General features: G+C 42.4%; 1 long non-coding RNA gene across 2 annotated transcripts in view; it reads left to right on the top strand.

Annotated features, from left to right (window-relative positions):
- LOC128325890 (uncharacterized) overlaps window positions 1-14,552 on the top strand; it is a 32,066-nt gene extending 17,514 nt beyond the window's left edge. For both annotated transcript variants that reach the window (XR_008307715.1, XR_008307714.1), the window contains exons 5-6: window positions 7,330-7,487; window positions 8,771-14,552. This is a non-coding gene — a long non-coding RNA (uncharacterized LOC128325890). The remainder of the gene's footprint in view (window positions 1-7,329; window positions 7,488-8,770) is intronic.
- Window positions 14,553-21,357: the final 6,805 nt, after the last annotated feature.

Genomic DNA, 21,357 nt, shown 5'->3' with positions numbered 1-21,357 from the left:
GCACGACAGGGCTCAATCAATCAATCAGCCAATCAATCCTTTATTACAGTCACAGACCAGTACAATTTACAAACAGAAGCCCAACAAAATAAACTGACAAGGGACAGGGCTCTGTTTCTTTTAAAGACACCCCGTGCCTGCCCCCAGCACTATGTTTAGGTCAGTGAGGTGGGAAATGACTAGCACACTGAATTTTTTTTCGCTAAAGTGCCCTCTGCTTGAAAAATAGTGAAGACCATTCTGTTAGGTTGTCATGGCCAATAGCCATGGGTAGACCTATCCTCCATGAATTTGCATTTCATCGATTGATTGATTGATTGATTGATTGATTAAGTGCCGTCAAGTCGGTGTTGATTCTTAGTGACCACATAGATAAATTATCTCCAGGATGATCTGTCTTCAACTTGGCCTTTAAGATCTCAGTGGTGCATTCATTGCATTCTATTAGAAGTTCTGCAAAGAACATGGCTAACTTGCAGCTGCTTTGTTCAAGCACCCATTTTATTAACACAGATAAGAAACTCACCCAGTTGCCAAGAATCAGCATACATCCCTTTGTCATAAATATAGTCACAAAGATGTACAATGACAGAAAAATTCTGGCATAGAAGTGCCTGAGAAAATGTTAACATTCACACCCTCCCACACCTGTCTTCACAGACATCACACATTAATATTTCCAACCCACACAACATATTCCCTACAAATCTTATGCACGCACACACAGCGAGTCACAGCTAACATTACTTATTTGCAGAATTCAACAATCTGAATACTAGAGCCACAATTTGACTAAGAACTGCTACAGATCTTGAAGTTACAAGTAGTGATTTGTCATATTTAATATTACCTGGTTAAGAACACATACTTTTCAAGCTCATAATGCTTTACATATTGAGCACTGTGTCACTGAAACATTCTACAGCTTGGAAAGTAAACCAAGCTAGGAGACCTAGGACAATTCCAGGGTATCTAATTATTCAATATCGATGTTGGGCACCTGGAAACTATGGGTGGGTTTGCATGACTGCTGGAAAGTAAGTTGTCCGGAACTGGAGGTTCCTGTTGAGTGTGTGCTTCCAGCACGATCTGGAAGTTGTGTGCATTTCATGTTGTCTGAACCCATCAGTGTTGGGTTGCCAGTGCCATGTTTCCTCTGCTACTTGACATCCTCTGCCCAACTTCAAGTGTGGATTACAGATGACAGGTGGTGGGAGGGAAGCCAACAAGGGCAACCCCACATTGCTGAGTTCAGACAACATGAAATGTATGCAACTTCTGGTTTGTGCCGACAGTGCATGTTCATCTGGTACCTGTGGTTCCCATCAGCTTTCTGGCAGTCATGCAAACCTGCCCTATGTGTTCCAGTCTCTTAGCACCTTGGGTACCAATGAGCATGAAAGCATTCTAGGTACAAGGAGCCCTGGGATCTTCCAGATTTCCTAATGCCCCTACTGAATTCTCAGGCACCATAGAAAATATCACATCCCAGGATCCCTGGCACCTTAGATGCTGTCATTTTAGTGCCCCAGGCACTAGGAAGGAATGGAGCACCACAGAGAAGACTCATGGTGGGAGGTTTAGTAGTTCATGAGGGAGTTTGGAGGCTCACAGGAGTGGGGGAAGGCATTTAGGCTCCATTACACTGCTGATGATGCCAATGGGAATGTGAACCCTAAAATGCAAACTATACTATATTTTTAAAAAAGGAAAAGGAAAGGTTGTGCCGTCAAGTTGGTGTCGACTCCTGGTGGCCACAGAGCTATGTGGTTTTCTTGGTAGAATACAGGAGTGGTTTACCATTGCCTTCCAAGCTATTTTCTGATTATTTGGCAAATAGCTCAGTTTGTGGGAGCCAATTCTTAATTGAGCCAATGAGAGGGAGATTTACTTCTCTGTACCTCATCTCCCCAAATATTCCATCACATCCACCCATCCTATCCATTCCTTTCCTTGCTCCTGATCAATCCTGTTAAATCCACATAATGGTGTCTGCAAACCAACTGTGCAGCTGAACAGCCACTTTGGTGTTGATTTGACAGCAAACCAGCATTCTAAGGGCCAAACTGCAGAAACGAGTGGCAAAGGTGATTCTACATTTTGCCATTTCAAGTGCAGAGGGACTTTCATGTTTGAAATGCTCCTGTATGAAAATATTCCATGCATCTAGAAAAACAGCATGTCAGGGAAAAGGCTAGGGTGGACTCTTTCCTCTACATGCTAATTTTGTATATGCATGGTAGGGATCATTAGGAAGAGGACTGAAAATACAACTGATAATATTATAATGCCCTTCTACAAAACTATGGTGTGGCCACACCTGAAGCACTGCGTACAATTCTGGTCACCACATCTAAAAAAAGGACATTGTAGAACTGGGAAAGGTGCAGAAGAGGGCAACCAAGATGATCAGGGGCCTAGAGCACCTTTCTTATGAGGCAAGGCTACAACAGCTGGGGCTATTTAGTTTAGAAAAAAGACGACTGTGGGCAGTCATGATAGAAGTCTATAAACTTCTACACAACTGAGAAGATCCTACCACACTCCCTACCAATAATTCTCCAGCATGAATGAATGATATTGTAAGAATCTGCCTTGGACACATATCCTCTGAAATATATATTTACTCAGCTAGTTCTTGTGTCGCAGTGGGAGTGTTTGTTGCCTAGAAACACATGTTGTCAAAGAACCATTGAATTACTAAAAAGAAATAACCCAAATGTTATTGACTGGTTGGAGTCAAATTCAAAGTAACCTGCTAGATGTTAAAAGTTCCGGTGACTCTTCCCATCCTCCCCTCTCTGTATTTGATTTCCTGGTGGCTGCCAACCATAAAGATTCAGATTACCAATAACCCAGCAACATACATTAATGAGGGATTAGATGGGGTTTAGCATCCCTTCTTGTTTGCTGATGCTCCTTGACAGACTCTTCTGGTAATGCTCTTAAAATGAGCATTAAGGGCCTTCTTAAAATCTGCTGTAAATGTTATTGTGGTATGCTAAACTTTTGTTTTCTTTCTTTTGCATCCAGTTGTTATTTAAACATATAAAGTATTGCTGCTACTTTGCTCAGGTTCAAATCCTTAAAAGTTAGATTTTTTTTAAAGGCAGCAATAAGCAAATTAATGGCAGTTAAAATCACATTTTTGTGAAAGACATAATGCAGTTACAATTCGTAATTCATCACTCTAAATGGATGTGACACCCTTTTACTAAAGGTCCATTAAAACTTATGAATACGAATACAAATATGTATTCTTAGGTATACGATGAACAGTTATATACCACTTTTCAACAAAAGTTCCCAAAGTGGTTTACATAGATATGAAATAAATAAATTAAATGGTTGAAACCTTGAACTTGATCAAAACATAAAACCTTGCAACATTGTTCTGATCAAGTTCAAGGTATAAAATGCATTGGCTGACATCCTGACTACATTTCCTTTGCAAAGGAAAGTGAAATATTTAGAACACACACGCACACACAGATTGCTACACACTGTTGCTCTTTACATATTCATTTCAAGGCCATCTCCTTCCTTATGCTGCTGAAGAAACCAATTACCTGTTTTAGTATCTGCTTTCATATTCTCTCCAATCTTCCTTTTGGCCCTGCTGCTCCCCAGTGTATTCCAAAGTGATTCTGAGTAGAGCGGGTCTCAACCTGTAGCACTCCAGATGTTGCTGAACTACAACTCACATCATCCCCAAGTACAATTACTATAATCCCCAACCACAGTGGCCAATAGCCAGGGATTATGGGAGTTGTAGGCCAGCATCTGCAGAGGGCCGAAGTTGAGCAGGCCTCTTAGCATATCAGTTTTAGGAAATATGGACTTACCTACAGCGCAAGGACCTGCTGTTTCAAGAGTGGGGCACCTGCACTGGTTCTGTCTGTGTGAAAAACACATGCACACTGTGGGAGGACCTCCATGGTTCCTAATAGGAGTATGCAAACAGGTTCCAATTCGAACTGGCTCGATGTAGATCCGAGTTCGAGGGTTTGATGTTGAGCTGGCCTTGAACTGAACCTGCCCCTTTTCAGCTGGATCTCGAGCCGATGGTTGTCTCAACTACATAGAGGCCTGGAACGGGCCAAAAACCACTCAAACCAGGCTGTAAGGACACTGGGGGAGGCTGGCAGAGGGAGGGGGAACTCCAGAGGAACCTCCCCCCCCCGCAGCCATGGCAGCACCCCAAAGGCAGTAAGTATCAGTTTTTAAAGCCTCTTCTTTTTAAAGGGAGAACCTTCGAAGGGGGTTGTTTGGAGGTGTTTGGGTGTGCCCAAAACCAAACATGCCCAGTCCCATTTGAGTCCAGTTTGGACTCAAACTGAACTGGGCATACCAGTTTTGTGCACACCCCTAGTTGATAAGAATAGCGCTGGCACTCAGCAATGCCTCTCCTATTAGGAATAAGGGGAGAGGCATTGTTAAGCACTGATGCTATCCTTAGGAACCATGGAGGTTCTCCAGGAGTGTCAGTGTGGTTTTCAGACAAACATAATCAGTGTTTGTGCCCTGCTCTTGAGTCAGCAGGTCTGTGCGCTGTATGTAAGTCACAGTCTCTAAGTTGGACCACACACGGATGTTCATCATTCATTGCCTGTAGCATTAAGTGATCACTTGCATATGTGAACAAGCCATCACAGGTTAATTAGCACATCTAAAAACTGAGTTCACCTCAAATATAATAGTGCCAACAGTTTACACTTTGAGCTAAGTAATTATATGCTGAGAGTGTTTACAAATCAGGACTCTGGTATAAGTTCAGATTCAAGAGTCTGGTATGGACTGTTAAGTGGACTGTTAATTCTCTTAAACCTACAGTACCTGTTGCTAATCCCATGTGTGGTAGCTCTCGCAAGAGTTTGTAAGCAGCTGCCAGATAGGATAGCAAAGGGGGAGAAAATAGTGATGCCGACCAGCGGGAGGAGGAGGAAGCAATGGCAGTGGGCCGGCCCGGTTGGCAGGAGCAGGAGGTGGTGGTGGGCCGGCCCAGCCCAGCCGGCAGGAGCAGGAGGCAGTGGCGGGCCGGTCCAGCCCAGCTGGTGGGAGCAGGAGGAGGTGGCGGCCTGGTTTGGTCAGTGGGAGCAGGAGGCGGTGGTGGGCCAGCCCTGCCGGTGGGAGCAGGAGGTGGTGGCAGGAGCAGGAGGCAGTGGTGGGCTGGTCCAGGCTGGCCAGTGGGAGGAGGAGGTGGCGGTAGCCCGGCCCAGCTGGCAGGAGCAGGAGGAAAAGCACCAGGGAAAGCACCAGAAAAAGCCGGGAGGCAGAGAAGGGAGGGAGAAGAAGCAGGCTGGTTGGCTGGCCCACCAGCCAGAAAGCATGGGGGCCCCCAGAAGCAGGCGGGGGGGAAGCAAGCCGGCTGGCCAGCCAAAAAGTGGGGGAGGGAGGAGAAAAAGGCAGCGGCAGTGGGTGGGTCGGCCAGAGGCGCAGATGCTCTGCGTCTGGCCCAGCTAGTATAGATTATAATGAATAAAGAAAATGAATAGATTTGTTCAAAATCTTTATCCAAGAACAAATGTATGAATGGGCATAAATGTGAACCACAAAGTTATAATCCTAGGCCCTGGTTTTGGATCCAGCCATCTAATGGCGCAGTGGGGAAGTAACTTGCCTAGGGAGCAAGGGGTTGCTGGTTCGAATCCCCTCTGGTATGTTTCCCAGACTATGGGAGTCAACACCCACTCAACGGCACACCTTTACCTTTTCATTTAGTTGTGACGAGTCCCATTGTAAACAAAGGAGTTTAAGTCAGTTGCAGCTAACTAGTTTCAATAGTTAACTAGTTTAGTTAACTATTAACTAGTCAATAGTTAACTAGTTTAGCTAATTAGTTTCAATAGGACTTAGGGCTGGTTCAGTTGTAATGACAAACCATGGGCTGTCATTATGTGTATGAGCTATGGGCTTGCATGACCTCCATCTTTGTCTCACCTTTTTACTTGTGAAGAGAGGATAGTTAAATCTTCTAGAGGCAGTTTGTAACAGACTACAGTTTCTTATACTGGGCTGGTTCACATGATCAGAAGGCTTTCCAGTAAATGTTAAATGCCAGATTGTTAGGCTGGTGCATGCTCCCAGTTTCCAGGCATGTGAACCTAGACATTTTCAGCAATTTCAGATAAGCACCATGCCAACCTGACATTTGTCCAGGATTGATAGCCAGATTTCAAATCTTTGATTACTGATCTAAGCCAACCCAACACAGCTGAAAGTTTACAGGTTCACACAACTAGAAATCAAGAGCACACGCCACACTAATCTGGAATTTAACATTTACTGGAGATGCTTCCAATTGTGCGAACTGGCCCTCTGTTGCAATATGATACCCTGGTTTGTAAACCAACTATGGTTTTTACAAACCATAGTTCCCCAGATTTGGACAAAGCTGGAGGTTTTAATTTTGTGAAGGAGAATAGAAGAGAAGGGGGAGTGTGTGATTCTGAGGCTTGGTGCAGCTCATGCTTGTAATGCTGTGGTTTGCCATTACATCTTAATCAGGTCATTTCCACAACATTAGCAGCACTGGAACCCCATTCTGGATTTATTCTATGATAAACTGGAGATATGCTGACTGCAACATACACTAGAGTTTGTCAGTCTCTGGTTGCTCATCTGTTTTTGTTTCATCATCAAGCTTGTTTTGAATTCCTCATTGTGACATCCTAACCTCATTGTGACTTGCTGGAAAAACAATGGCTGACATGATGCACACACTAACAGAATCACAGAGCTCCATTGTGGGGCTGCAGTGAAGCCAAAAGATAGCCCAGATGCTTTAAAAAACTGGTGACTGCACAGGCAGTATTATCACATCCCCATTAGTGGCAAGGGGGATAAATGTGTTCATCATGCTGGTTGTACAGCCACTGGTTTTTAAAAGTGTTGGGGCTATCTTCACTACAGCCCCACAACGGAGCCTTACAACTCTGTTAGTGACATGCGTACCATGTCGGTCTAAAAAATAACAATAATTGTAATTAAAACACCATTCATAACACCAAGATACTACCACCCACTCAAGTTTCTTTTGTCTACCAGTAAGACTTAAATGTTTTGTCTATCTTTTAATTTCCCCCGCAATGTCCTAATATTTCTCAGCTCTCAAATACATGCATTAGTTATGCCTTGCCAAAGGTTTCTAGTTATGTCTGTTCTTTTTCCCCAAAGGGCTGCAAAGAAGCACAAGGCAGCCAAATTTGGCAGCCAAACAAAGGCCATTTAGTAACTAGAAAGGTTGGGCTTTCTGGAATGTTAACTCTGATTCAGAATGAATTTCCCAGCAGCTCCCCTATTGAGAAAACTCTAATGTTGACTCTTCAGGTGTGTGGCTTCCGATTATAGCAGCAGATTTATGTTTCTCGAAATCATTCACTCTTGAGTAATTTGTGAAGGATAGCTTCAGAAACAAGCAAATGGGACCAGAAGGATGAATTCACCAGGCCAAACTTCTGGACAGCCAAGCTGAACACAGTCAACAGGTAGCTATGGTTGTGGCCTGCCAAGTGCTTGACAACTGCCTATTTTTGTTCCCAGGCAGTACCAAAAAAAAAAAAAAAAAAAAGGAGGGCGGGGAAGGAGATGCATAAAGCCCCAGGTGAGTCACAATATCTGGCTGGAGACATTGACTTGATGGGGCTGAAGAGCCAGTCTTGTGGTAGCAAGTACGAATTGCCCCCTTGCTAAGCAGGGTTTGCCTTGGTTTGCATTTGGATGGGTGACTACATTTGAGCACTGTCTGCTATAAGATACTTCCATTAGGGGATGGGCCCATAGCTTAGTTGTAGAGCATCTGCTTGTATGCAGAAGGTCCCAGATTCAATCCATGGCATCTTCAGGTAGGGCGTGGAGAGATTCTTGCCTGAAACCTTGGAGAGTGGCTGCCAGTTAGTCTAGACAATAGATGGCCAATGGTCTGACTCCATATAAGGCAGTTTGCTATGTTCCTATGTTCCTGAAAATGCCCCAGAAGTTTTAGTCAGGGCAGCACTTGAATCACAAAGGAACCAAAGGAGCCTGGCCCTTATCATATGCAATTCCTGCCCCTCACCTCAACTACTGTTTTAGAAGGCTACTGGCATGGCATGATTGGGCTAAAACTCTGGGCTTCTAAGAGGTGAAGCTTGTAGATTTCATTAAAGTCACCCTACCTCTTCTCCATACTCTGGGTATTGATCAGGCATCATATCAGCTTTTAGTGGTGGGGACAAAGATTTCAGTGAAGGGGGAGTAAAATCTTTATAAAGATTTATGGAACCACTCTTCGAAAGGATGAAATTGCAAGTGAGTCGTGTATTCTGAGACTTAGAATAACTATAGCAGGGCAACGAAGATCAAGTGGTGTCATCCTTTTTTTAAATAAAGAAAAAAGAAAGCAATAGCATTTATGTTCTTGACATGCTGAGAATTCTTTAATTCTGAGAAAAGTCCCAGGAAATGGGAGAACAGGACTATCTGTTTAATTAAATATAAAAATAGTTAGTACATAGAACCAGTGAATTACGAAGCAAGACAGATGCTCCTAGGGAATAATCTCACATACAGTTAGAAGGTGCAGAGAGGTGGTTACCTCACTAGCCTCCCTAGATGGGATTTGTTACAAACCACCATCTTTGTGCAGGATGGTATTATCCAATTCAGTTTAAACACCAATTTACAAGCCACACAATGTTTGTGTCACTTGCTGAGGTGGACGTTTTTCCCCCACTTGGATCTTTGGGAAATAACAAGGCATGATAAATATAATGAATTTCTTCATTTGCAGTTTTCTTGATTAGATAAAGAACAGGCTGTCCCAAAATGATGAAAGTTCACAAGGCAAGACATCGGAGATGATTTGGCCGTGGATTTTCCAGGAGATTTAAAAACAAACCATTATTGCTCAATAGAACTCAAATGAGTACTTTATTTTTTGGCATCAGAATATAGCACCAAACAGGCAACACAGTGCACTTTATGTCTATGAACATCCAACTGGGATTGCTAAGGAATTCCTGATTCCTCAAAGACAGAGGGACAATATTATAACTGTACTAAGCAGCTAGCATCACTGAACATCACAGAGATGGATTCTTCATAATATGTTGATATCTTTAATGTTTAGGATTAGAGTCTTGCCTTCCTATCCCCAAGAAGTAAGGGACAATGTGTACTTTAATTGCTCTAAAAGCACAATATGGAACAAACTGTAACCTGGACTGTTTTCTTGGGTGTGTAAGAAAGTACAGAACACAGTGCGCTTGTACTGCTTTTTCCAAAAGTTCAGAAAGTAAGCAGGGTAAAGTAGCTGAATGAGCAGCTACCATTCAGATGAAAGCAAACAACTACTCCCATCCCAACTACCTTTTCATGTTTTATGCATGGCTTATTGTAATATTAATGCAAACATTCTGAATGCATCTTGAAATCTAATTATCAGTTTTATGATGTCTCAGCCATTTAAGATGCCTTCTAGGAAGAAGCTGGTTGAGTCAGCAGCAGCTGAAATTCGCTGGTGGTTAAGGAGTGTGTGGAATGAGCTACTTCTCTCTCCACTGACTATACCATCACTTTCATGCATGAACTATTCCCCACAATCATTCAGCAAAAATAATGTTGATAAATGAAGTGGTTGATATATGGAAGTGTGTGTTTGTGTGTGTGTGTGTGTGTGTGTGTGTGTCCAAAAGAGAGAGCAAATAAAATGTTTGTTGGCACTTTTGTAAGCACCATTATTAGAATTGCTCTGATATTATACAAATCCCTGGCACATAATCTTATCAATTTTTTCAATTTGCTGTTGCTGAGCCAATCCAGCACTCTAGTCCTCAGCCAACCTTCCACAGCTTTTCCTTCCTGAGTGGTCAGTGAGTTCTGGAGCTCACCCATCATCTTCTCCAGGAGAAGAGAAGTGGGCAAAACTTGGCTCAGTTGTGTTGCCTCAGCACACAAGCTTTTTGCTGCAAGAAAGAAAAGCTCAAGTGTCGAGACAACCTGGGAAATGAGCTCCCAGTCTGTACTAGACAGGTCGCACCCTTCCAAGTCACACCTCCATGCCAGACACAAAATGCCATGGCCAGGCTACCCTCAACATATTGGCACCATTGTCGGTGACCATGAAGCCTTGGCAAAGGTTTGGCTGCCTGGACAGCCATTCCTCCACCAGGCATTTAGTGATCACCAACAGCTCATCTGCTGTGTTGTCTACTGGCTCCATATGCAGAACAGCCCACCTGGGCTTTGCTGCATGGGAGGGTCGGCCACCCCACCACCAGCAGATGAGGTCCCCCCTCTCTCTGGCCCCCACCAGTGTGCCGTGAGGTACAGGAAAGCAGTCTGCATCCCACTACAGCTGGTCCACAGATCTGTAATGAAGTGCAGGCTGGTGTTGGGCCCTGCTGACTCCAGCAGCCCTGACACAAGCTCCCTGCATGCATGGTACTTGGGGGGCGAGCACCGCCACCACTACTGTGGTGCATGAGGGAATCTCGTAGCTGGGGGCAAGCAGCTGGAGCAGTTGGCAGAAGCTGGTGTACTCCACCATCTGGAATGGCTAGTTGTCCAGAGCCACCATCTCTCCAATGGTCTGGGTGATGAGATGTGCCTTTGAGCGACCAGACTGCTTGCCCGCCAACTGCACCCACTATGCAACTGGCAATGTTCCTTGCTTGAGAGCTGGGGCACATGTCTTGCCACCATTAGTCGAGGGCACACCAGGCAGCCTAGCACTGTCAGCAGGAGCAAAGACCACCGGATGATGCCACTGCACGTGCCTCAGCATTGCCAACTTCCCTAGACACTTAGCACACTTGCCCCTGCTGACATGTGCCTTGCAGTGGTTGCAGACAGCATGTGTAGGGTCACCTTGCGGGAGCTCAATGTGGTCCCACACCATGCTGCTGTCAGTCCTGGTGGTGGAACTACTGGGGATGCTGGTTCCTGCTGGGAACTGCACACACTCAAGCTAGAAAAAACCCAAATAAAGAAGCAAGTTTTATTGCAGGGGAGGCCTTTTAGGAGGGCAGCAAGCAACAATGGGGTAACTACATCCAAGGAAAGTGGGGGAAAGGGGATTACTGTGGCCTAAGCTACTTATACCTAGTACCCTCCTAACCCAGTCCTACTGTACCTCCCAACCTGAATCCCTCCAAGTCCCTTCCCCCAAACTAGGCCCTATTTAAAAGAAAGAAATCTAACCTAACCAAAGCAAGGGGGTTTGTGGGGGGGGGGCACTCACCAATCCAACATCTTCTTTCGGTGTCTTCAGCTGAAGTCTAGCCAGGGGTTCCAGGCAACCAGGCTGAGCATAGACTGGCACTCAACAGCCGGGGGTGGGCAGATGAGGACCAGCAGATAGGCCATCCTCCCACCCCCCAAAAGAACAAAAAGATAAACTAAGGAAAACTAAAGCAGTTGATACTGCAAAAGAAAAAGAAAAAATAAAGAGACAGATAAGCATCTGTCTCTTAGGCCCAGCCAAAAGGCAGGTCCACTCCAAAGCAGGCCAAGCAAAAACGCATGTCCACTAAAAAGGCAGGCCCAACACAGGTCCAGCAAAGGCAGCAACAGCAGCAGATGGTCCAGAAAGGCAGGCCTGGAAGGCAGGCAGTTCTTCCTCCAGAAATCCAAAGGAAGAGTGAAGCCAGGCAGGCACTGCCTGCCTTTAAATACACTTTGAAACTCCCTCCTTTTTGCTACCCACTCCCTCGTCCCTCCCCCACAGCCAATGGGAGCAGAGTTGTCTTGACAACATTCTGATTTGAATGACAACAAGCAAACCAGGAGAAAGGAGATCACTAGCCAATCAGAAGACAGTGGCAGAAAACCAATAGCGAAGGTGAGATTTTTTTCAATGGATTTTTGTCAATGGAAGCAGAAAATGGCAGCTGCCATGCCACTCGAACCTTTGAACCAGTCTGAACCAGTTCTATTTGAACCGGGCTCAATCTGGTTCGAATGCAGACTAGCTGCCTCTTTTCGAGGCCAGTCTGGTTCACCTTCAAATTCATAGAATCAGGCCATTTAAAATCAACACCAGTTTGCACTGAATGCTGTGTACTTAAGCCTTGATCTTCAATTGTTTAATATTTTAGCCTGAAATCTACCTTAAATCATAGCAGGTTTCCATCTGATTTTTCAGATTAGTCTGGATTAGAATTATTATTTATTTATGTCCTTGACCATGAACAAAAACTTTAATCCATTTATAATGTGTTAAAGTCAAATAAATAATAGATCATTAGGAAAACTTTCTCCTTTCTCATTACAGAAGCCCTCACAATTTCTCAGCTACTTGGCAACCAATGCCAGGGCTTGTACCATAGAAATTCAGGAGGAAGACCAACTCTCCCATGTCTAATATCTCAGTCCTGCTACCCAAATGCTGGCTTTCGGATGGCTGTGAGTTACTTAGTCCTTTCACCACTGTAAACAAGATTAGCAACCCTGATCTCCTCTTGGGATGGGAGGGGAGGGGAAGTAGTTCACTTGACCCTTTCCTACCTTTCCCACTTCGTATCCCCCAAGCTCAGGAGATCAGCCCTATAAGAAGTCACAGCATAGATAATCTGGTGATCACAAGAGCACCACTTTAGGAGAATTCACTTTCCCCCGGCAGCCTTCTACACTTTTCCTAGAAGAAATCTATGAATGAGAACTTGCTTCTGCTCACAGATGGTCCTTTTTGAATCATGGGGAATGACTTCAGTAGGACTAAATGGATGTTACTAGGTATAATAATGTGTCCATATTTATTTATAAATTAATGCTGTGGCAGTGTTCTAAAAGTTGTTAATGGCTGCCACAGCTATTTACATAATTAGAACTGTGAATTTATACAATTCAGATCACAAAGCTTATATAATATGAAGTGCCTGCTCAACTATTTGGTTTATAAACTACATTTAAATGTAGCAAAAGAAACTGAAATCCCTGCATCTCAGGGGCCAGTTTGTTTCTGTCACCACAGCACAAATTATCTTAGCAAGAAAATGATGAATATAGTAACGAGTGAAGATTGTCAAAATAGCTAAAATGGGAAAATAGATTTTGAATCTCTTAGGTCTTGGTTGGAAATGCCTAGATTTACATTCCAGATTAAATGGGCTTTCACACTATATTCTCTGCAGAGATGACCTGACATTCCAACCTTTGTGTTTTTGGTGTTTGGAATTTGCAGTTCCTCCAGAAGCAGGATTCTTTTAAGTGTTACTTCTATTTTTGGACATGCTCTGTTCTTTATATAGAAAATCACTGCACTTTTCAAGTTGTATCAACTTGGAAGCTTTATGACTCATGCCTCTATCCTAAACCAAATTACTTCTCCCTACTATGGACCATTTCATGATCATTATGAAAGGATTTTCAAAACGGAAATATTCTTGATACAGATGCAGCCTCAAGTTTTTCTATGTTTAATTTCTGTATAGGCTTACTCACATTAAGTACTGGCTTGTTGGGTGCTATGGTTTTTCATTTCGGTCAATACAACTAAATGGTTTTGGTTGGTAAACCTTTGTGTATTGTGTAAGCATCTGTTTAATAAAAGCTCTCTTAGTACAAATTAGCAAAGAATGAAAGACACGCAACTTTCTGTGACTTTTTGTAATCACCACATATTCCAAAGTGTACCTCATAGATTTCAGTTGTTGTTGGATCATAATGGGAAAATGTTATTTTCAAGTAACACTTGCACTGAAATCTACTGATTCATTGTTTTAGAATTTTTAGAATCCCCTGCCCTGTTCCAGCCATGGAGGATGAGTTGTGCCCAATGTGTGTTAAATGGTCCTCTAAACAGCAAGACCTAGTTGCTGGGGTTTTATCCTCAAAGCCAGCCAGTAGTATTTGAATCATTTTTTCTGCTGGTGGCTCTGATCTCCGTATTATTGAAAATTATAATGGTTGGCTGGTAATAATTTGGCTGGTAACAATTACGGATAAACTTTCCAGTATTGGCCTAGATCCTGAATTTTTATTAGAAACTGACCTAGTGAATGCAAAAAAATTAGTTCGTCAATGTCTAAATGATATGGAGTTTCAGAACCAGTTGGCTTGTCTGCCAGCATTTTACAGTCAGTTTAAGGCCAGGGTGGGTTTTCCCCTGGCTTCATATTTGTCTATCATAACTGTCAGAAAGTTCCGCTGGGCTTTTTCAAGAGCATGCTTTAATGCTTTTCCTTCAGCTGTATTAATGGGGAGATTTCAACATCTACCCCGCGAGGCTCGCTTGTGCCCTTGTGGTTCGGGTGAACCTGAATCAATCGTTCACATTTTATTACGCTGTAGATTCTACAGTAACATTAGATGTCATTTGATTCTGCCACTTCTTTCTAGGTTTCAACATCAATCAGATGATTTTCTGGTGAAATTTTTACTTGAAGATAATGTACTTTGCACATCTCTCATGTTGTAGCAAAATTTTGTTACATTGCAATTAGAATTTGTAGTTCATTGATTGATGCTAAAGTTAATGACTGAGATAATGATGAATGCTAGAATTTATTGTTTGTGTTGTTGTTGTTGTTTTGGCCATTGGCCGTAAATAAAGTATCTATCTATCTAATGAATTAATTCAGTTACTTCAGTTGGTGCTCTCTATTAAGGAATCTTGTATAGCCAGAGACAAGAATTCTGCCTCATATTCTTGGTTTGATTCTGACTGTTGTGAGGTAAAAAGAAATCTGATAAAATATTTTAAATTATATGTTGAAGATCCATCTTCAGGATTTGCTACCAATGAAAAGACAATATAAGCAGCTATTAAGCAAAAAGAAGTCAGGGGCTATTAAAAACTCCTGGCAACAACTGATTTTGGCCTCCTAATTGCAGAATTCAACTCTGTTTTGGTAATTAATTTGACTAATTCTCCCTCTAGCTCCTCTTCCCTTATTCCTGCAGGTGTGTGGGAAGATTATTTCCGTATTTGCTATGCACAAGAAGGGCCATCTAACTTCGATTTGAACCTCAACATTGATTTGTTTACTTATTGGGCTCCAGTTACCTGCTCGGAAATTGAAGCCCTTGTTAAGCAACTTAAACCCAGCAAAGCTCCAAAATGAGGAGTATGGTGAAAAGAAAGCTGAAAGGGAAAAGTCACTTTGCTCCAGAAGGCATGGAATTTACTCAAAACCACAATACTAGAAGCCCAGTTAGATTGTATACCCAAAAGGAGGAAAGGTACCACTAAGTCTAGGAGGATGCTAGCATGGCTAACAGGTAACGTCAAATAAGCCATAAAAGGGAAGAAGATTTCCTTCCAAAATTGGAAGGCCTGTCCAAATGAAGAGAACAGAAAGGAACACAAACTTTGGCAAAAGAAATGCAAGGTGACAATAAGGGGGGTGAAAAGAGAGTTTGAGGAACATTTAGCTAAAAGCATCAAAGGGAATAACAACAACTTCTTTAAATACATCAGATGCAGGAAACCTGCCAGGGAGGCAGTGGGACCGTTAGACAATGAGGGAGTGAAAGGGATTATTAAGGAGGATATGGAGGTAGCAGAGAAACTAAATGAGTTCTTTGCATCCGTCATCATGGCAGAGGATACTGAGCATATACCTGTTCCTGAACCAGGCTTTTTGGGGATGGAGGCTAAACAACTGAGTCAGATAGAAGTGACAAGAGATGATGTTCTAAACTGCCTGGAAAAACTGAAAGCTAACAAATCACCAGGGCCGGATAGCATCCATCCAAGAGTCCTCAAAGAACTCAAATGTGAAATTGCCGACCTCCTTGCCAAAATATATAACTTATCCCTGCAATCAGGCTCTGTACCAGAGGACTGGAAAGTAGCACATGTAACATCGGTTTTCAAAAAGGGAACCAGGGGCAATCCGGGAAATTACAGGCCGTTTAGCTTAGAACAGGCCGGTTCCAGGCAAATTGATGGAAAGCATCCTCAAGGATACAATTGTAAAGCACATAGAAGAACCGGCCTTGCTGGGAGAGAACCAGCATGGCTTCTGCAAAGGTAAATCTTGCCTCACCAACCTTTTGGAGTTCTTTGAGAGTGTCAACAAGTGTGTGGATCAAGGTGATCCAGTTGACACAGTATACCTAGACTTCCAAAAAGCTTTTGACAAAGTTCCTCATCAAAGACTCTTGAGAAAACTTATCAATCATGGGATAAGGGGACAAGTACATGTGTGGACTGCTAACTGGTTGAAGGACAGGAAACAGAGGGTAAGGATAAATGGAGAATTTTCGCAATGGAGGGAAGTAAGAAGTGGGGTCCCCCAGGGATCTGTACTGGGACCAGTGCTTTTTAATTTATTATTATTATTATTATTATTATTATTATTATTATTATTATTATTAATTTTTACATTTATATCCCGCTTTTCCTCCAAGGAGCCCAGAGCGGTGTACTACATACTTGAGTTTCTCTTTCACAACAACCCTGTGAAGTAGGTTAGGCTGAGAGAGAAGTGACTGGCCCAGAGTCACCCAGCTAGTTTTATGGCTTAATGGGGATTTGAACTCGGGTCTCCCCGGTCTTAGTCCAGCACACTAACCACTCCACCACGCTGGCTCTCATATTATTCATAAATGATCTAGAAGTAGGGGTAAGCAGTGAGGTGGCCACATTTGCAGATGATACCAAACTCTTTCGGATAGTGAAATCCAAAGTGGATTGTGAGGAGCTCCAAAAGGATCTCTCCTAACTGGAGGAGTGGGTGATAAAGTGGCAAATGCGCTTCAATGCTGATGGGATCTTAGCTGTCAGAGACTGACCAGGAAATGGATCCTGGGGTCATGGTGGACAGCTCATTGAAGGTGTCGACGCAGTGTGCAGCAGCTGTGAAAAAGGCCAATTCCATGCTAGGGATCATTAGGAAAGGGATTGAAAATACAACTGATAATATTATAATGCCCTTATACATAACTATGGTGTGGCCATACCTGGAGTACTGTGTACAATTCTGGTCAGTACATCTAAAATAGGACATTGTCGAACTGGAAAAGGTGCAGAAGAGGGCAACCAGGATGATCAGGGGCCTAGAGAACCTTTCTTAAGAGGCAAGACTACAACAGCTGGGGCTATTTAGTTTAGAAAAAAGACGACTGCGGAGAGACATGATAGAGGTATATAAAATCATGCATGGTGTGGACAAAGTGGATAGAGAGAAATTCTTTTCCCTCTCATGTAACACTAGAACCAGGGGTTATCCAATGAAATTTATTGCCAGGAAATTTATGAGCAGCAAATTTTTCACACAATGCGTAATCAGCTTGTGGAATTATCTGCTACAAGATGTGGTGACAGCCAACAAGCTGGATGGCTTTAAGAGGGATTTGGAATACCTCATGGAGGAGAGTTCTATCAGCGCTACTTGTGGGAGGGCTATAGGCCACCTCCAGCCTCAGAGGCAGGATGCCTCTGAGTACCAGTTGCAGGGGAGTAACAGCAGGAGAGAGGGCATGCTCTCAACTCCTGCCTGTATGCTTCTAGCAGCATTTGGTGGGCCACTGTGTGAAATGGGCTTGTTCCTCTGCCAGAACCTTTTCTGACTCAAGCCAGTCCAAAGGTTTCCCATTTGAGTGTTTTGCATAAAGCTTACTTATAACACTTAAAAGATTATTGGGCCGATAATTGCCTAGTGAATCCATTTCCCCATTTTTAAAAATGGGAATTACAAAAGCAATACCCCAATCTTTTGGAATCTTTACAAAATGATCTATAAAAGTAAATAAGGTGGTTAAGACAGGCGTCAACCACATCAGATTACTGCTAATAACCTCTGCTATAACAAAGTATTTACCCGTAGCTTTAAGAACATAAGAACAGCCCTGCTGAATCAGGCCTGTCTTGGCCTCCTTATTTACTTTTTCTGTGGGAAGTGTGCATCAGCAAGCATGCATCTTACCATATCCAGGAGGCTTCTATTTTTCCTTTCTGAGACTCCATTTTGTGATGGATTGTAAGTGACCATGGTTTGATGCATGATTCCATGTTCTCTCAGGAACTGCTGTGTGGCGCTGGACATATACTCTCCTCCATTGTCTGTGCACAGGATCTCTGGCTTCCACTCAAATTTCTTGCTTGCCATGGCCACGTAGTCCTGGAGTTTCCCGAGCATCTGTGATTTCTCCTTTAGTAGAAAGGCAACTGAATATTGTGTATAATCATCAGTGATTGTTAAGAAATATTTCTGATTACCTTCTGGTATTCCTTTCACTCTGCTTAGGAAATGGCTTGTTAACTGCTTTGGACTCAAGACAACAAACACAGTTAGTCACAAAGTCACATGGTACAAAATCAATGCCATCAGCTAATCCCCTTTCCTTCATGTTCTGGATTGACTCATAGCTCCTGTGTCCCAAGCGTCTATGCCACAGTTGCAAGCATTTTTCATGTGAGCATGACTGAGCAAGGTTCACTTCATTGGGCTGGCATGCTTCAGGTTTGGACCAGGCTAGTCCTTCTCTGTCTGTCTTTGATACAGGTTGCTCCTGCACGCTGTACAGGCCTTTGCATTCAGAGCCTACAAGGCAAACTTCTCCATTCTGGGTAACAACACATTGTCCATTTCTAATATACAGTTCACAGGCTTGTTTCTCTATCTTGGATACTGAAAGAAAGGAGCTTGGGAAGTCAGGGATATACAAAACATCCTTCAGAAAAAATTCATTACTTGATCCATCTAATAACTTGCAATACAAAATTCCTTCCAAACTGCTATTATTACTAAATTTCAAACCCTGCTGAAAAATCGATATTAGAAAAATAGTTCTTTAAGTATAGTAAGAATGGTTTCCAATCTTCTTTAAAACATTCCAAGTTTTCATCCCTTATCAGTACTGTAAGTTTTGCCATCTCAGCATATTCCAAAATTTTTATCAACCAATCTTCTTTTGAGGGCATTTCCTTGTCCTTCCATTTCTGTGCATATACTATTCTGGCCGCCGTGGTTGCATACATAAAAAATGTTAAGTTTCTTCAGGAAAACTCTCCTTGCGTTATTCCCAGCAGGAAGGATTATGGCCTCTTAGGAAATGTCATTTAAAAAAATTTCTTCAACTCATTATATATCATATCCCAAAAGGCCTTTGCCTATCCGCAATACCACCACATATGAAAAAAAGTTCCTTCACAATGTCCACATTTCCAACATTTGTTTGGAGCATTTTTTTACATTAATGCTAATTTTTTGGGTATCAAATACCACCTGTACATCATCTTATAATAATTTTCTTTTAAAGTATAACATGCAGTGAACTTTAAATCCATTTTCCATAATTTTTCCCAAGCTGCCATATCTATATTATGACCCACATCTTGAGCCCATTTTATCATAGTCGTTTTAATCACTTCATCTCTTGTCTCCTCCAAAAGCAACAGCTTATACATCTTAGAAACTAATTTTTCATCATTTTCACACAGCTCCTTCTCAAATCTCGACATTTGATCCTCAAATCCAACTTTAAGATCCTTCTTATAGATTTCATTTAACTGATGGTACTGAAACCAGTTACTAACCAAATTTTGTACTTTGATTAGGTTTTTTTAATTTACAGCCCTTTTCTTGGAAACATAACAAATCCCTATAGGTACCCCATTCAGGTTGCATATTTATCTCCTTACGTGCTAAAGCTTCAATCGGGGATAGCCATAATGGAGTTTTAGATTCCAACCATTTTTTATATTTTACCCACACTATCATTAGGCTCCTTCTTACATAGTGATTAAGAAAATCTTTATGCACTTTACTTTTATCATACCACAGATATGAATGCCATCCAAACCTTCTATCGAATCCTTCCAGATCAAGTATTCTGGGATTTCTTAATGTTATCCATTCTTTTAACCACGTCAAACAAACAGCATCAAAATACAACCTTAAATCTGGCAGGGTAAGACCACCTCTTTCTTTAGCATCTGTTAAATTTTTAAATTTAATTCTTGGTCTTTTCCCTTGCCAAACAAATTTGGTTATGTCCTTTTGCCATTGCTTGAAGCAAGTTAAGGTGTTAATTATAGGAATAGTCTGAAAAAGAAACAGCATTTTAGGTAAAACATTAATCTTCACAACTGAAATTCTTCCCATTAAAGATAAGTTCATTCTAGTCCATCTTTGCAAGTCAGTTTTTACTATATTCCATATTCTGATATAATTATTTTAAAACAACAAAGAGTTTTTGTTTGTCAACCAGACGCCCAAATATTTAATTTTCTTCTCCACTTTCAGTTCACTTATTTCAAAAAATCTATCACTAGATTTCTGGTCCATATTTCTTGTCAACACCTTCGTTTTAGTCTTATTTATATAAAACCCGGCCAGTTGGCCAAATTGTTGTATTTTTTCCAAGAGTCTTCCGATCTTCTCTAATGGATTTTCTAGAAAAAACACTACATCATCCACAAAGGCTCTAAGTTTATACTCCTGTTACCCAACTTTCGGGCCTTGTATTTGATCATCTTCTCTAATATTTCTACAAAGCACTTCCAGTACTAATATAAAAAGTAATGGGGAGAGTGGACAGCCTTGTCTAGTTCCTTTTTGTATTTTACAATTATCTGATAGTTCCCCATTTATAATAATTTTAGCGTATTGCTCCGAATATATTGTCTTAATAGCCCTAATAAAATTATTACCAACTCCTGACACAGCTGAGAAGCTGAGAAGCTGAGCAAGCCCTTCTAAACATCTAGCCTTTTCCACTTCAAACAAACTAAGAGGGGAGTTTTGCAGGGGCTGTTTCTCTCTAAGGGGTAGGTCTTAGTCTCTCTATCTCTGTGTGTGCTACTTGTTAGGGTTAAGATATCACAGGGCTAGGAGTTCTTAGGGTTACCTAAAGGCAGTGTTTACTTAGTAGTGGGGGTGGAGTCAGCTAGGGCTGGGAGGGGCCCCACATTCCATTCCTTTCCTTTGACTCACATCCTGTGTGACAGTTGGAAGGCTACTCTACATATGAGGTGTAGGCCCGAGAGCATAGCGAACAGAGCATAGCGAACAGAGATAGCAAACAGGACGTAGGAGCTTTGCAGGAGTTTAGCGGGAAGTGTGCGGGGAAGCCTGGAACAAGCCCCCGTGATCACAAGGAGCACAAGGAGCCTGATGGAGAAGAGAACGTAAGTATATATCCCTCCCTCGTATCCCTCATATTCTTGGGAAAGGCTGTTTGGACAATTAAATAGCTGACCATTACAGCTGAGACCTATCCTAATAAACTATCTAATTAACGGACAATAAGCTCCCTAAATACTGTAAACAGCCAACTAAAACAGTATTAAGATAGAAGGTCAGCAGGGGAAGGGGCACTTCCCAGTGTATTGCACAGAGTGCCACATGTACGACTATTTGCCCCATGGGCAGAAGTCATGGGTGTGTGCTCGGTGCAAGGAGCTCCTGGCTCTCAGGGAACAAATCC

This window comes from Hemicordylus capensis, chromosome 5 (genome assembly GCF_027244095.1).
Source record: "Hemicordylus capensis ecotype Gifberg chromosome 5, rHemCap1.1.pri, whole genome shotgun sequence".
Taxonomy (NCBI): Eukaryota; Metazoa; Chordata; class Lepidosauria; order Squamata; family Cordylidae; genus Hemicordylus; species Hemicordylus capensis.
Note: the sequence above shows the minus strand (reverse complement) of the source record. Positions and strands in the feature narration are given on the sequence as shown.